Source organism: Rana temporaria, chromosome 4, assembly GCF_905171775.1.
Source record: "Rana temporaria chromosome 4, aRanTem1.1, whole genome shotgun sequence".
In the NCBI taxonomy this organism is placed as follows: Eukaryota; Metazoa; Chordata; class Amphibia; order Anura; family Ranidae; genus Rana; species Rana temporaria.
The window spans coordinates 37078662-37096481 of record NC_053492.1 but is presented as its reverse complement, the minus strand read 5'-3'; the positions used below and the strand labels follow the sequence as shown (position 1 = coordinate 37096481).

General features: G+C 44.2%; 5 non-coding genes across 5 annotated transcripts; 4 read left to right on the top strand and 1 right to left on the bottom strand.

Annotated features, from left to right (window-relative positions):
- Positions 1 to 428: 428 nt before the first annotated feature.
- On the bottom strand, positions 429 to 510 carry TRNAS-AGA. Its single transcript has one exon. It is a non-coding gene; the product is annotated as a tRNA-Ser (tRNA).
- Positions 511 to 5224: 4714 nt separating this feature from the next.
- Positions 5225 to 5296, top strand: TRNAE-UUC. Its single transcript has one exon. It is a non-coding gene; the product is annotated as a tRNA-Glu (tRNA).
- A 2648-nt stretch (positions 5297 to 7944) lies between these two features.
- TRNAY-GUA lies at positions 7945 to 8035 on the top strand. Its single transcript is given in 2 exon segments — positions 7945 to 7981; positions 8000 to 8035. It is a non-coding gene; the product is annotated as a tRNA-Tyr (tRNA).
- Positions 8036 to 8294: 259 nt separating this feature from the next.
- TRNAE-UUC lies at positions 8295 to 8366 on the top strand. Its single transcript has one exon. It is a non-coding gene; the product is annotated as a tRNA-Glu (tRNA).
- A 9189-nt stretch (positions 8367 to 17555) lies between these two features.
- TRNAY-GUA lies at positions 17556 to 17641 on the top strand. The gene is given in 2 exon segments: positions 17556 to 17592; positions 17606 to 17641. It is a non-coding gene; the product is annotated as a tRNA-Tyr (tRNA).
- The last annotated feature ends 179 nt before the right edge of the window (positions 17642 to 17820 follow it).

The window sequence follows — 17820 nt, the reverse complement described above, 5'->3', positions numbered from 1 at the left end:
TCACTCCGGAAGAGATGTCGCCGCCAGAGGGGGAGAACAAGGACCGCTGCTGGGGCTTCAATCTCAGGTAAGTAAGTCATAATGAGCTAGTATGCTATGCATACTAGCTCATTATGCCTTTGTCTTGCAGAGTGTTTTTTTTTATAGAGGGTTTACAACCACTTTAACAGTAAAAAAATTTATCAGATGAACCGCACATACTGTATTTACCATTCTTCCAATATAAGCGTTATTTGACACATTCTGTATGATAACCTATTTGTACAAATTATCCAAAAACCTATAAAGATTATAGAAAAAACAAACTCCTTATAATGTTATGTTTGACCCTGTGCTAAGGGTTTCGTGGACCTAAGCTATATTTGTGTAAACACATTCAGCAGCATTTTTTAGAGTCTGAGTAAATAAAAAAAAAAAAAAAAAGAAGACGTAGTCGGCAGGATTTGAACCTGCGCGGGGAGACCCCAATGGATTTCTAGTCCATCGCCTTAACCACTCGGCCACGACTACATTCATGTTTTTCTCAGCAGGGCATGTTCATATATGTGCACTTTATTGGCTGTCTACAAGTCATGTCTGAGCTGACTGGTGCTCAAGACATGCTTTTGTTCTCTCTTCTGTGAGAGCCTGCTGCTGAAAAGGCAAGACACAAAAAAGGTGCCGTTTGTGTTGGGGACACTCTAATAGTCAGGAACTGTGCCCTTCTGCATTGAAACTGTGTTTGTTTGCTGCCTTACTGACTAAAAGTGCAGGACAAACCTGCTTGGACAGTTCCTGGGTGTTCAATGGGTGGATTAGCAAATGTATGTAACAAAAGCCTCTGTTTTTAACCCGAGTAATTCAGACAGTTTATAGTGGTTCTCCACCCTAAAGTGGAGTCCCGCTGATCGGAACCCTCCCCCCCTCCGGTGTCACATTTGACACCTTTCAGGGGGGTGCAGATACCTGTCTAAAGACAGGTATTTGCACCCACTTCCGGCCACACGCTACGGGCAAAAGACGGGTTTTTCTGACTTCCCGTCTGTCGCCCGTTGTGTGCTGGGAACACTCGGCTCCCAGCACACAGCGTGTGAGCCAATCGGCGGGCGCAGCGCGACTCGCGCATGCGCCGTAGGGAACCGGGCAGTGAAGCCGCAGCGCTTCACTTCCTGGTTCCCTCAGCGTGGATGGCGGGGGGAGCAACAGAGAGACGAGCGGTCGCTCGTCCTCTGCTGCGATCGGCGCTGGACTCCAGGACAGGTAAGTGTCCTAATATTAAAAGTCAGCAGCTGCAGTATTTGTAGCTGCTGGCTTTTAATATTTTTTTCCCATGGCACATCCGCTTTAATGTATTTTGTTGCTTTCACTTGAGAAGTGTTCTGCCCTCCCTTGTATTTATCTCTCTTTCTCTCTCTCTTTTTCTCTCGATCTGTCTCGACCTTGCTTTGTGCACTGGTGCGCAGTCATGTTGGAACGGGAAGGGACCATCCCATAACTGTATAATACAGGTGTTTGCACCCACTTCTGGGCATAGATAGCCGCAGAATCTGCGGCTATCTAAGCCACTTCCCCCCATCTCACCCCCCCCCCTGCTGTGTTCTGGGAAACGCACAGTTCCCAGAACACAGCGGGAACCAGTGAAAGACGTGCAGCGCGACCAGGCAGTGAAGCAGCAACGCTTCAACTTCCCGATTCCCTCACAGAGGATGGCGGCGGGGCAGCCGAGAGACGAGCAATTGCTCATCTTCTGCTGCCGACATCGCGGGCACCCTGAACAGGTAAGTGTATTAAAAGTCAGCAGCTGCAGTATTTGTAGCTGCTGGATTTTAATATTTTTATTTTAGGTGGACCTCTGCTTTAATTACCACCTTAATCAGCCAGAGAACCTGTGTGATTAATATGTGTTTGGGTTTAAAGGGATGAGGTGGCAACCCTAGGTGGGTATGATGGGGCAGTATGTACAGGAGAGGAGTGTGGAGGGTATGATGGGGTCAGTATGTATAGGAGAGGAGTGTGGAGAGTAAGATGGGGCAGTATGTACAGGAGAGGAATGTGGAGCATATGATGGGGCAGTATGTATAGGAGAGGAGTGTGGAGGGTATGATGGGGGGCAGTATGTACAGGAGAGGAGTGCATAGGGTATGATGGGGTAATATGTACAGGAGAGGAGTGCGGAGGGTATGAAGGGGGCAGTATGTACAGGAGAGGAGCGCTGAGGGTATGATGGGGGCAGTATGTACAGCAGAGGAGTGCCTGAGGGTATGATAGGGGCAGTATTTACAGGAGAGGAGTGTGGAGGGTATCAAGGGGGCAGTATGTACAGAAGTGGAGTGTGGAGGGTATGAAGGGGGTAGTATGTATAGGAGAGGAGTGTGGAGGGTATGATGGGGGCAGTATGTACAGGAGAGGAGTGCGGAGGGGAGGAAGGGGCAGTATGTACAGGAGAGGAGTGCGGAGGGGAGGAAGGGGCAGTATGTATAGGAGAGGAGTGTGGAGGGTATGATGGGGAAGTATGTACAGGAGAGGAGTGTGGATGGTATGAGGGGGCAGTATGTACAGGAGGAGTGCAGAGGGTATGACAGTGGCAGAATGGGGAGGGATGTCTTGCAGACTCTATGGGGTGACCAGGGAGCGATGTTGAGAAAGAAAGCGACTATGGAATGATGTCCCTCAGCTGGGGGGTATAAAGTAGCTTAGAGTGATGTGTGCCAGCTGGATGTATGAAGTGGTCTGGGGGTGATGCAAGCTGGGGGGCATTGTGGGTGAAGTGGTCAGATAGTGATGTCTGTAATCAAAAAAAGTTTTTGTGCTCATCCACTAATAAATCATATGTAGCAAGGTGCCACTTGGCAATGTGGCCGAAAGACTACAGTTTATAATTGAGAAGGAACTCGGCTCCCTCCGGTGGCCAATCGTTCTACCACCACCACTTGTTTGGTTTTATGATATTACAACAATGCATTATGGAACTTGAAGTGCAGGGAGATAAAGACTTGATTGCCTTGGGTGTTTGACAGACTACAATGCCCACAGTGCAACTGTGCTACCCAAAGTGCATTGCATCATGCACTGCCTTCTGGGGGAAGCTACTTAAAGGAAGTGGAGGCGGGCATTCTTCCTCTTGGGAGGGTAACTTCTAGCCAGCAGGAGGCCTGTGCTGAGGCCTGCTTCAAAGACGCCTAGGCCTCAGAAGCCGGGGCCATTGCGGATTGCCTATCCTGAGGGAGGGGGTCCTTGACGCAGTGTTTGGTCTACGTTCCAGGGCAACCAGTGTTGCCTGTCCACCCACACTTTGTGACGGCTGCACGGAAGGACAGTGACTGTCAGTTGCGGAGAGATCGAGGACTGGGACTTCACAGACGAAGCATACCGGAGAGGTGAGGCTTCATAGGGTGAGAAGGGCACCTGCCCAATGATATAATAACTATCGCAGGAAGGTGGATCTAGTAGACTCACCATTGTTGCTTGGAGGTTAACACGCCACGTGCAGGGATACATTGCATCCGGCAGTGACTGTGCATTAAAGGAATTGCCAACACACCATACTTACTTTCGTTTCCCGTTAATTTATCCCGATTGGATTACAAACTGTTTACGTGCACCAACTAATGCTAGCAAAGACTTCAGTTAACCGGAAAGGAACGATTGCAAGACTTAGTCTGATCAACTAAGCTACCATAGTAGGACACATGTCCAAGGACTGCCCGCCAGGGGGAGCTAAAGAGTTTTAGACTTGTATACATAGAGTAATTACTTTATACTCATTTTGTATAGTATTGTTGTTCCTGAGAGCTGGTGGAGAGGTACTTCAGTGCTGATAGTACTGTACTGGAGAGGCCCCTCCACCACATTCTTACACAGGTCTGTACTTTGGTTTGTGATATTTAAACCTGTTCTTAATATTTATCATTGACTCTTGCAGGGCCCTGTAAGCAGTCAACTGTATTTGTTTAACTCTGTTTTATTTATCTTTTTCTTACCAAGTAAATAATTGCCTCTTGGTTATTCAGAAAGTTGTGTGTGGCGTTTATCTGTTGCCCTTTTGGATAGGTGGGCGGTACAAGGGAACCATATTTAATTGCAATTTCTTTACTGTGTATAGCATTGTGGTTCCCAACTACCGGTGGGTCCCACAATCGTACTGTGGTCCAGTTGTGCCAAGGGAGGGTTCGAGCCAAATATATTGGGGTTGATAGGCAGAGTAAAGACCAAAAATATAATCAGCAGCTCCTACAGGGGTGGTGCTACACATACAAGAGTATTACTAGATGAAAACAATCTATTATAAGCTGCAAGTACAGATCTATGTAAGCCAGCTCCTAGCACTCTGTATGTACAGATGATGTGAAGGTAATTGATGACCATTCATATAACCCTGTGTTATCTAAGATCTGAGTCTGTACAATCAGAGGTGTAAACTCACCACATAAACACAGGGTTAAGTGAATGGTCATACATTATATTCACATTATCTGGTCTAAACAATTGGGGGATGCTTACAAAGACAGACATGTGTGCTGCTTAGGAGTTATCTGTCAAATGTGAATGGCTGCAGACAGCCCACACTCACTATCTCCTACAATTCTCCTGTCACCTTAACCCTTCACTGCATCATCTGAAGAACAAATCCTCCTGAAAGTTTGCAACTTTCCAACCAAGGAGACTTCTCTCAGAAAATGATCAGCTCACCTCCTCCCTGCTGTTAGTGTGTGAGCAGCAGCCAGCCCGACAGTAGCTACGGTGAGCTGCACCTCCCAGTTCTCTCAGCACACCACACTGGTGATTGGGGGTGTGTTGAGTCGAGAGACCCTGCAGGAGACTGGAGGGGATGGGGGAGACAGAAAGGAACTTCATATTTCAACACACACACCACAGGCACAGTGCCCAGCACTTATTTACAAGCAATGCCGCTGCTGCTGTCTCCAGAGTGGCAGGTGTGCTAAATGGTCCCCCCCTGCCTGAATGGTCTGTCCCTGGTCTGGGCTGAATCATGTGCCCCGGGTAACAGGCAATACAAAACCTGGGCACATGATTCAAGACCCGGACAGGTGGTAACCCTAACAGAGTCCTGACCTCAACCCAATAGAGCACAGGGGACAGCATGGGCTTTGTTTGCAGGTAAGTTTCACATAATGGGCATACTAGCTCATTATACTTTTAATTTGCAGAGCTAGCTTACAAGGAGCAAAAACAGAAGTAAAACCCATCAGGGTTTACTTTCTTTAAGTGCATGAGTCTGTATGTCTCCCATATGGTCTAGCGGTTAGGATTCCTGGTTTTCACCCAGGCGGCCCGGGTTCGACTCCCGGTATGGGAAGATTGCATTTTTTTTATTGTCCTTACAATCTTCCATTTTATGCCAGACATTAAATTTGATAACATTGGACTCATAAGCATAGTGCAAATGGTGATGAAAAGAAAATGCTCACAAGCTATTCCTCTGTAAAGTAAAAAAATCGTTACATTATGCCAATGGTTAGTGGCAACATTCCCAATTACATGGTGAGTTAATAAATACGAGCAGGGAGAAGTATTTGCCTCCTGAAAGCCTGAGACATTTTTTCAACAATTGCAAAATACAACAACATTTTTGTTCAAACTAAATGAAATTCTTGACTGTTATCACATTGCTAGATAATTGTCTGTTTATCCATTTTGCGGCGTGCAGGGAGGAACTTGCACATCCAAAGGGATGCAGGGGAGGTTTTCTTTCATATAACACTCTTGAGAAACAGCCTTGCCTTCCTATAGATGAGAGCATTTGCACATCCTTACATCTAAAGCAAGGAATCCATTACAACCCTAATGCCACGTACACACGATAATTTTTCGGCATGAAAGAAAACGTTGTTTTTCAGCATGTCCAAAAAACGAAGTTTTTCCAACTTCATCATTAAAAACGACGTTGCCCACACACAATCGTTTAAAAAAAAAAAGATGAACAAAGCGCGGTGACGTACAACACGTACAACGGCACTCTAAAGGGGAAGTTCTATTTGTCTTTGGGCTGCTTTAGCTGATTCCTTGTTAGTAAAAGACGTTTTGCGCTTTTTTGTCTGTTACAGCATGATGAATGTGCTTACTCCATTATTAACGGTAGTTTTACCAGAACGATCGCCCCCATCTCATAACTTGCTTCTGAGCATGCACGGGTTTAAAACGTTGTTTTAGCCGACACACGATCATTTTTTACTACCCGAAAAACAACATTTTTGAAAACGAAGTTAAAAAATGTAGCATGTTCAAATAATTTTTTTTGTCGTTTTTTAGAAACTGAAAAACGATGTGCAGCCCACACACAATCATTTTAAATGACGTTTTTAAAAACTACGTTTTCTTTCATGCTGAAAAATGATCGTGTGTACGCAACATAAGGCCCGGGTTCACACTATTGTGAATTGGATGTGGGTTTCCTTGCATTCCAATTCACATAGCAGGAGATTGTGACCGGCTCTCTATAGAGCCAGTTCACATATCTCTGGAGTAGCTCCGGTGCAAATTGGTCCGTTTCAGGTCAGATTTTTTTTTTAACCAAAAATATCTAGAAAAGTACATATTGGCCTAAACTGATGAGGAAATATTTTTTTGGGGGGGGATATTTATTACAGCAACTGAGGAAAAAACATTTTTTTTTTTAAATTTTTGGGTTTATTTATTATAGAAAAAAAAAAATTGTCTTTTTTTGTTTATAGCGAAAAAAATAAAAACTGCAGAGGTGATCAATACACCAAAAGAAAGCTCTATTTGTGGGGGAAAAAGGACATACATTTTGTTTGTGTACAATGACCGTGCAATTGTCAGCTAAAGCAACGGAGTGCCTGGTCAGGAACGGGGTAAATCCTTCCGGGGGTGAAGTAGTTAAAAAATCACTCCCATATAAATTCATTTTGCACATGGACACAGACAAACAGTTATACAGAATAACAAAAGATAGGAATCTGCATCAAAGTTGTTAATATATATGATATATATATATATATATATATATATATATATACAGTAAAACCTTGGTTTAAGAGAGTTTTGCAAGACAAGCAAAATTTTTTAATAAATTTTGCCTTGATATACAAGCGATGTCTTGATATAAGAGTAGCGTCATGTCATAATTAAAGCGGTGGTTCCCCTAAAAATAAAATGTTAACATTGCCTTTCCCAAATAAATTACGATTAGAATCGGCCGGTTTTATTAAAAAAAAAAGCTCCGTACATACCGTTTGTTAGATTCATTCCCACCGCCACTTCCGGGTACGATGCTGGCGGTGGGCATTCCTATTTGATTGACAGGCATCCGACCGACGCATACATCGCGTCACGAGATGCCGAAAGAAGCCGAACGTCGGTGCGGCTCTATACGGCGCATGCGCACCGACGTTCGGCTTCTTTCGGCATCTCGTGACGCGATGTATGCGTCGGTCGGATGCCTGTCAAGCAATTAGGAATGCCCACCGCCAGCATCGTACCCGGAAGTGGCGGTGGGAACGAATCTAACAAACGGTATGTACGGAGCTTTTTTTTTTAATAAAACCGGCCGATTCTAATCGTATTTTATTTGTGAAAGGCAATGTTAACATTTTATTTTTAGGGGAACCACCGCTTTAAGTATAAAAAAGAAGAGAGAAGCCTCGAAGTGTAGCAGTATGGTTACATTTAATGAAGATACAACATTTAGCAACTTATTGCTACACTTAGAGGTGCCTCTCTTCTCTTCTCTTTTATACCCTGTAAAAAAAAAAATGCAGGAACGAATTATGCTCGCAAACCAAGGTTTTACTGTGTGTGTGTTTATATATATATATATATATATATATCTCTCTATATCTATATATATATATATATATATATCTCTCTCTATATCTATATATATATATATCTCTCTCTCTCCAAGAAGGGAACGTTTTTTCTCAACAAAAGTGGAGTTCCTCTTCCTACATGTCTTATAGTCCTTCCTCTCTTCTCATTACTAAGCCTTCGATAGCTCAGTTGGTAGAGCGGAGGACTGTAGAGGCAACACACAACAGTAATCCTTAGGTCGCTGGTTCAATTCCGGCTCGAAGGAAATTTTTTACTTCAATTCACATATTCGACAGTATGCTGAAATTTATTAATTCTTCTGTTCTCTGATTTTTAGTATTAGGGCTATTGTCTGTGTTCCTTTTATACTTTGTTATGTATATTATGCAGTACTGATCTTCTTTTAGGATAATTACAGTCCTACCAGTGCCTGGAGTGGAAGTACAACGTACAGCCCTTTCAGATTGTCATGCTGGCCTTCACTCAGTATCTGCATGGTGTGCAAGAGCAACTTACACTATGACTCCCATATGGTCTAGCGGTTAGGATTCCTGGTTTTCACCCAGGCGGCCCGGGTTCGACTCCCGGTATGGGAAGCTCTTTCCTTTTAATAAAAAAATTACAAATATATCAACTGACTTAAAAACATGGATGCTTCGATTGAAATTACTGTAAATAAAGCATCAAAACCGTATCAGGTTGCTAGATAATCAACTGTTTACATGCTGAATTGAGTGTCCACATAATAACCATTTCACTGCTGAGCCAAGCTATTTGTGAGTTTTTTTTAAATACGTTTAACAGGCCCAAAGATTTGTTGAAGCCCACAAAACATTATATACTTTCTGAAAAGAGAGAGCACAATATTAACACAATAGTTTATTAAGTGCAAGTTTTCAGTAAAAAATACACTTAGGCTTCGTTCACATGGTCATACCTAAAGTGGATGTAAACCCTCACATATACACAGTGAAGTGAACAGCCTCAGCTGATACACAGAGATGAAGCAAATCCTCCTATCTAAATTTTACTTGTGTATCTGTAGTCTTCAGCTTTATATACTGTTTAGAAAGTGCTCATTGTGTTAGAAATTTGCTCTTCCTGTTCAGCACTTGGAGTGTAGTCTTGGAATACACTGTGTGATAGCTGATTGGAGGAAAGGCACACACCTCTCCTCCACATAGGCAGAGGAAGGTAGGAATGTGCTGTAAATAGACCAGCTCTCTGCTAATCTATTTATAACACCCACCCCAGCACAAATTTCAGGCTTGTTTTATCTTGGTTGTTGGAGAACTTGTCAGAAGTTATCATGCTGATAATAGAAGAATGGTGTGGCAAAAACACATGGGACTTAGGGCTTTAGAGAGAAATAAGAAAACACTGCAGATATATGTGCCTAGCTGCTGCCATAACCCAGGTATTTAATGTTAAAGTTAAACATAAACAAACATTTAAAGTTAGGAGATCGGCAAATGGTTAATTGGAATGGAATGGTTCATTGGAGGAACATCTTTGGAGGTTCCCACTACTATTCACAAAACATATATATATATATATATATATATATATATATATATATATATATATATATATATGTGTGTTGTCTTTTTGTGAATCAGCACAAGATAGTAGGTGAGCTGGGAGTTCTACCACCACTTACCTATCCACTTAAAGCAGAGGTTCCGCCAAATTTTTCTTTTTTAAAAGCCAGCAGCTACAAATAGTGCAGCTGCTGACTTATAAAAAATGGCCACTTACCTGTCCAGCTCGCCTGCAATGTCGTCAGCCTAGGACAAGCAATCGCTTGTCCGTCGGCTGCACCCTCCACCATCCTCGGTTAGGGAATCAGGAAGAGAAGCGTTGTGGCTTCACTGCCCATTTCCCTACTGCAAAAGTAGCACGCCGTGCCGTCACTGGTCCCCACTCTCTCCTGAGAACAGTGTGTTTCCCAGAAGACATCGGGGGCTGCGGTTGGAGGCGTGTCTGCCGCAGTACCGTATTCCCGGAAGTGGGTGCAAATACCTGTCTTAGACAGGTATCTGCACCCCCTCCCCCTGAAAGGTGCCAAATGTGACACCGGAGGGGGCAAGGGTTCCAAAAAGCGGAAGCTCTATTTTTGGGTGGAGCTCCGCTTTGATATTCACTCACTTGTTTGAGTTTGTATGTATACATAATATTTATTTTATGCATGGGATAAAATTCTGAGTTGAGGAGGTTTTCACCACTATTCATTAGGTTATATACTAAAGCCTGGTACACACGGGCCGAATATCAGCTGGCTCAACAGAAACTGGCCAACATTTGGCCCATGTGTATACCAGCCTGTCTGACAGAAGCTGGCCAGCTTCTTCATCAGCACCTCTTGGATGTGTCTAGCACAAGCTCCCTGTACCTGCCAGCACTCACAGCAGTCTAGTTGAACTTTACCTCTCTACCAGCACTAATCAGATGCTGGTTCGACAGAAGCTGGCCAGGCTGGTATACACATGGGCCAAATGTTGGCCAGCTTCTGTCGAACAGGCATCCGATCAGTGCTGGTAGACAGGGCCGTTTGAAAAAATTTGGGGGCCCCAAGCAAGAAGCGGGGGAGGGGGTGTTGCTGAGTTTCAAGAGAAGCGGGCAGGGGGGGGTAAGTTGACAAGTGTAAAATATTATAATATTATTCTGCTATAAACCAGATAAGCGGGGGGGGGGGGGGGGCTGCTGCTGCCAAACGTCGGCTAGTACTTCTTCTGACTGCCTCCCCCCATGTTCTTTTTGGCATTGCTCCCCCCCACATGGCCGTGTCATTCATTTACAGTTTCCTGTAAATGAATAGACAGCAGTAATTGCAGCTGATGGCTTGTAGTTCTCCATAAAATGCAAGGGTGCTGGTGAGTGCTCTCCTAGTTCATTGATCTTCCTTTTCTCAGGTAACTGTCTGCTCGTATCTATTCTGAGTCTGCAGAAGCCCAGCATAGCAGCATAGTGGGTGCAATGCTCTGCAGGCTTCCTAGAAAAGAAATAAATGCACATTTTTCTACCTGCAAAAAAATGTGCATTTAGAATTTATTTTCAAAAGGTGCCATTAATTAAAATGAAAAGGTAGATATTATTATCTAGAAACAGGATGGGCAGTGTGAAAATTGTAGAACCGCCCTGTTTAAATTACATAATCCCATCCTTAATATAATAAGGGGGAGGGAAATTTGGGACTTTAAATGAGGCCATGCCTGGGTAGAGGTGAGTGCCTCCATCCCTGTCAATTGACAAAGGAAGTTGAAAGCCGCGAAACGCGTCGAGCAATTAGACACCGTGTACCCTAAGTTACACATATATCCATTAATATGTGTTTATCCTATGTTTACCATGATAGGGAATAGAAAGACTATGGATTGTGCAGATGCTATCCTTGTTATTATACTCAACTATGAATTGTGGTGCATCCCCTGAACTTTACCAATTATTAATGTGCATCAACATGTTAGTACTAGTTTTTGCCAGCTTGGAAACTGGCACCTTCATGAGGTGCTCTTCTTTGTATATGCAATCCAATGTATGTTAAACTTGTTTGATATGTGACATTATTAAATATTTTATATATCACCACTGTATTCATTTTTGCCATCATGAGCCTCATGTAAAGTCCTACTCCTCCTTTTTGTTTGCAATCTTGCTGCCCTAGGCTGCGATTCTGCTTCCATTGTCAATAATCCCATCCTTGATGTCAAGAATGCTCTGTAAATGTTAATCCTCTGATTTACATATCTGAAGGTCAAAACACCACAGTAGAGATTACACTATAGAGATCCTGCGCTTGATCAAATAGTGTCATTTTGCTAATCCTGGCAGCTGTTTACACCACAATCGTATATCCCCTTTTATCAGAAGAGTTAACATTTATCAACCAAAAAACTAAAATCAGGTGCTGCGCTACCCTCAAATCAACAGCCTACACTCATATACAGACAACAAGTGTTTGTGACTCTGTGACAATATGAAAGCAAATAAATAGAAACTTCTCATTATACAGGCAAACTTTCAGTGCAAAAAAAATGCTATATATATATATATATATATATATATAGCATATATACACACACACACACTTATGAATTAAAATGACCCTCGTAAAGCATTACTAAAGTTTCCCAATAAAATAAATCTCCCTGCAAGATAATATCATAATGTGCTAGTGTGCATTGCATACTAGCACATTATGAGATCAGGGCAGCCTTTTATTTAATACTCTTACAACCTAATATATGCTCCATCCCATGTTCTCTTCCTTCTCCACTCCCATATCCTCCTCCTTCTCCAACCCATGTGCTACTCTTATAGTCCCATCTCCCCCATCCCATGGCCTCCTCCTCCATCCCACGTCCTCTTCCTTCTCCAGTCCCCTCTCCTCCATCCCACATCCTCCGTCCCATCTTCACCATCCCATGTTTTCTTTTTCTCCATTCCCATCTCCTCCATCCCATGTCCTTTTCCTTCTCCATTCCCATCTTCTGCATCCCATGTCCTCTTCCTTCTCCATTCTCATCTCCTCCATCCCATGTCCTCTTACTTTTCCATTCCCATCTCCTCCATCCCATGTCCTCTTACTTTTCCATTCCCATCTCCTCCATCCCATGTCCTCTTACTTTTCCATTCCCATCTCATCCATCCCATGTCCTCTTCCTTCTCCAGTCCCATCTCCTCCTGCATCTCCAGTCCCATCTCCTCCATCCCACATCCTCTGTCGCATCGTCATCATCCCATGTCTTTTTTCTCCATTCCCATCTCCTGCATCCCATGTCCTCTTCCTTCTCCATTTCCATCTCCTCCATCCCATGTCCTCTTGCTTCTCCAGACCCATCTCCTCCTGCATCTCCAGTCCCATCTCCTCCATCCCATGTCTTCTTTCTCTATTCCCATCTCCTGCATCCCATGTCCTCTTCCTTCTCCATTCCCATCTCCTCCATCCCATGTCTTCTTCCTTCTCTATTCCCATCTCCTCCATCCAGAGTCTTCTTCCTTCTCTATTCCCATCTCCTCCATCCCATGTCTTCTTCCTTCTCTATTCCCATCTCCTGCATCCCATGTCCTCTTCCTTCTCCATTCCCATCTCCTCCATCCCATGTCTTCTTCCTTCTCCATTCCCATCTCCTCCATCCAGAGTCTTCTTCCTTCTCCATTCCCATCTCCTCCATCCAGAGTCTTCTTCCTTCTCTATTCCCATCTCCTCCATCCCATGTCTTCTTCCTTCTCTATTCCCATCTCCTCCATCCCATGTCCTCTTCCTTCTCCATTCTCATCTCCTCCTACACTTTCAGTCCCATCTCCTCCATCCCACATCCTCCTCCTTCTGCAGCCCCATCTTCTCCACCTCCATCCCATGTACTCCTCCTCCACCATCCCATATAATCCTTCTCCAGTCTCCTTTCCCCTCTATGTCCTTCCTCTCTAACAGCGTCCTCCCTCTGTAGTCCTTCTATCCCTTCTGTGCCCTCAGTACAGCCCAAATACAGTCCAGTGTAATCCCTCCAGTATGTAGAGGAGATGAGTGTGGAGGGTATATACGACAGTGCAGAATGGGGAAGGATTTATTTTAATGGCAGTCTGCGGGGGGGGGGGGGGGGCAGTGATGTAGGGCAGATAAGGGTGATGTTCGTCAGCTAGCTGTATGAACTAGTTTGGGGTGATGCAAGCTGGGGGGAGTAGGGGGCTGAGATGTGGTCAGATAGTGATGTTTATAATAAAAAAGAATATTGTGCTCATCTTCTAATATATACAACAATACATAATACAAAATTGGTACTCAAAGAAAACATCCTCCTGTTATAGGATTTAAATATATATCTATGTAATCCAGCCCCTAGCACTGTATGTCCAGATAATGACCATTCATTTAACCCCTGTGTCCAAGCTCCGAGTCTGTACAATCAGAAGTGTAAACTCAGCACATAAACACAGGGTTACATGAATGGTCATAAATTACCTTCACATTATCTGGTCAGAGTGGTTGGGGGATGTTTATATAGATAGGGCTGTGTGCCAGCTTGGGAGATATCTGTCACACTCACTGTCTCTTCATTTTCCTTATCACTGAAATACCTACAAGACAAATTGTAACAGAAACGTTGTCAGCATTTCATCCAAGGAGACTTTGCTCAATAAAAACTCAGCTCACCTCCTCCCTGTAGTGCAGTGGTTCTTAACCTGGGTTCGATCAAACCCCAGGGGTTCGGTGAGTGAGTCTCAGGGGTTCAGCGGAGGTCACACAGGGCCGCCGGTACAAGGCAGGGGCGGACGGGTGCCCTGGGCGATACCATTTCGTATAGGAGGGGGGGCGCAGCCACAGGTGAAGCTCTGCCACGGCAGCGGCACTGTACAAATTGTGTACCGAGTGCACTCCGGCATCCGGGACGTCACCTCCCGGCTCACTTTCCTGTCTGCTGCAGCCTGTTTACTCTCCCTATGAAGGAGTCTCTTGGTCCCTTCCAGCGGGTGACGTCACTCCACTCACGGCCAGAAGGGGGGGACTCGGAGCGCTGCGCAGAGAGCTGCGTGTCGGCGCTGCCTGTGACGAGCTAGAGAGGCAAGGACTAGTCTCGAGGAGCCTGCCTGACTAGTGGAATTTTAACCTAGCAGACAGTGTGTTAAAACAGACTACTGAACTTGTTTAAAAGTAAGTGGAACCTGTTAAGAGCATATCATTAAATGGCTGGATTGGGGGGAGGGGAGGAGGCTGACTGAGGTGAGGTGACCAGCACTTTATTAATATAAAATGGCAGATAAGAAAATAAATTTTGTGTTATTTTAAATGAGCCTTCTCTGACTAGCAAAAAATATATATATATAAATTGCAGCCTCACTATGCCATCACATGCAGCCTCTGTTCCATCAATTGTCGCCACTGTGCCCATCACACGCAGCCACTGTGCCCATCACATGCAGCCACTGTGCCCATCAAACGCAGCCACTGTGCCCATCACACGCAAAATCATATTTTATTTTTCCAATTGAGAAGGGTTCGGTGAATGCACATATGAAACTGGTGGGGTTCAGTACCTCCAACAAGGTTAAGAACCACTGCTGTAGTGTGACCAGCGGTCCTGGCCAGCACTAGCTACAGCGTGCTCTGTACCCCTTTCACCACACTGGTGATGGGGAGGTTGATTCAAAGATTTCACAGTGCAGGAGATGGGAGAGGAGGAGAAAGAAGCTTTGGAGACTCTAAATACATACAACGCCGGTGCAGTGTATGTATTTAAAAGCAATGACACTGCTGCTGTCCCCACAGTGGCAAGTATACCCCCCTCCACTTACCCTGGGCACTCAGTCCACCTCTGGTCAGAATGGAGGAGGACCCTAGGCTCCATCAGTTGTTATAAGCAGCCAGCACCTGTCACGAAGTGCTTTATTGCAGTGCCGGTCCTCAGAAGATATGCAGGGAAGGTGCCCAGAGAAGCGATCCCCGCTAAGGCCCCATACAGGTGTATGGGTTGTACCCCCAGGTGGAGGCCCTGACTATGAGTACCTGTGTATTGTGAGTACCTAAGTGCAGTGAGTATTGTGAGTACCCATGTGCTGTGAGTACCTGTGTATTGTTGAGTGTCAGGCCTTGTACACACGATCAGTCTAAACTGATGAAAATGGACTGAAGTCTGATGGTCTGATGTGCCTACACACCATCAGTTCAAAATCCGATCAAGTCCAACGCGGTGACGTAAAACACAACGACGTGCTAAAAAAAACTAAGTTCAATGCTTCCAAGCATGCGTCGACTTGATTCTGAGCATGCGCGGGCTTTGAACCAATGCTTTTGCGTACTAACCATCAGTCTGATTTTAAAGCAAGTTTTAAAACTTTGGTCTGAAGGACAAAAGTCTGATGGGCCATACACACGGTAGGTTTGGACTGATGTAACTGAACTTCAGTCCGTTTTCATCAGTTTGGACTGATTGTGTGTACAGGGCCTTAGTGTCAGAAAGCTAGTTGTTAGTTAATTGGACAGAGTATAATTCAGGGCGAATATTGCTGCGCAAAATATAAGAAAATTGTTTCCCTCTTCCTTCTCCAGATGGGACTGGAGAAGGAAGAGGACATGGGATGCAGGAGATGGGAATGGACAGAGTTAAATGGACACTGTATACAGACAACATTGCTGTTAGTCATCTTGCTGACACTCGTAGTGCCACAGGGCTAAAGGATAAGACCACCCATTCACAGACACACTGTATACAGACACCATTGTCCTTTAACCTTGCTGAGGAAGATCCTGCATTCTTTACTTGGTAATCTGGGCCAGTTGTGTTGTTTGGCCCTGCTTTTCAGGAGTTTAAGTGCAATATGAGAGTGGCTAGCTGAAAATACAAAGCCTTATATTTCTTCAAAAGAACTGAAGTTACTTGTGCCATATGGGCCTGCACACACATACTCAGGGCCTTGTATATGCAGTGGGTGTGCGTGACAGTTTATCTGGGAAGTTAAGCCATTAAATAGTGATTTGAGTACAGCGTTTGAAGTTGGGCCTGTGGTGTCAGGGGACAGAAGAGAGAAGCCTGACATAAAGAGGGTCAGTCTTCTGCTCTCCTCTCATAGACTAATGAGTAAGGGCACTTTTACACTGAGCAGCGTCGGGTGCTTTTAACCCCCGCTAACGGCCAAAAAAGGGTTTAAAGCGTGGCACTTTGGCTGCACTGCCCATTGATTTCAATGGGCAGGGGCGCTTTAGGAGCGGTGTATACACCACTCCTACAGTGTCTCAAAGATGCATGTAAAGCGTCTCAATGTGAAAGGGGTCTTAGGGTAACCAATCGGATACTGTCTGAAATATTGTGAGTTATTGTTATTGAAGTGTGTGCCTCTGCTCTTGGGGGTTATTCTAAGGTTTTTAATCCACTGAAAGCCGCCTGAATATAGTATTGGGCTATATTGTTCTTAAAGTGAAGGTCCACCCTAAAAAAAAAAAAATAGCCAAAAAGGCTACAAAAATTTAGAATATTTTTTTTTATATACTTACCAGAAATGGCTATTGCTAGGCAGATCCTTTTCCGCTGTGGTCTTCTCTCTTCTCCTCCTCGCGCTGCCTCCTGGGAAATGGGGAGTGTTGTCTTCTGTGACATTGTGCGTGTCTCAGGAGACAGCCGCCCATTCACAAAGCATCACGTGATTCGTGCATGTGCAGTAGGAAACGGGCAGTAAAGCCGCAAGGCTTCATTGCCTGTTTCCCTTAGTGAGGATGGCGGCCCCAGGACCCGGTCTGAGGGACGGATCGGCCTCGGGTGGCCGACATCCCGGGCAACCTGGACAGGTAAATGTGCTTATTAAAGTCAGCAGCTATAGTGTTTGTAGCTGCTAACTTTAAATTTTACCGCCGGACCTCCACTTTAATCTCAGTTATTGCTCTCCAATTGCATTACTTGAATATATATTGTTACTGTTTTCCTCAGAAATATTGCCGTAAAGACAATTTCTGAGTTTTATTATAACACATATGTTTCTCATCTGGTCATTGCACTTACAATATTGCCAGGTGTGCCAGAGGGGGCTGAGAGGCAGCGTACATAACAAACATACTCATCGGGGGTAGCGATGTACCCGTGTGTTGAGCCTTTATTGATCAATGCATTTTAATATACCTGGTATGAATGTGCTTTTACTTGTCCCTTTCATATCGGTTCTCTTTAAAATGAGATTAACTTTTAATCTTCATCCTATGAACCAATAAATGGTACTAAATTGTTTATTGTTCTGTATTGTACATACTAATTACTCTAGTGAGCTCTTGTAAATACCAGTTTAACGCTATTATTAATCCTTCGATAGCTCAGTTGGTAGAGCGGAGGACTGTAGAGTGTTATCAGTAATCCTTAGGTCGCTGGTTCAATTCCGGCTCGAAGGAATGTTTTTTTTTTTTTTTTTTCTATTGCCAATGAACAATCCTTCCTTTATCTCTTACAGTCTATTACTTTTAGACATTTTGATTCTTTACCTGTAGTTGTTTTTACATTGGATTGAGAAAGATCTGATTGTCTAGTTAGGTTTTATGTTCACCACATGCTGTTGTTAGGGCTGGAGGAG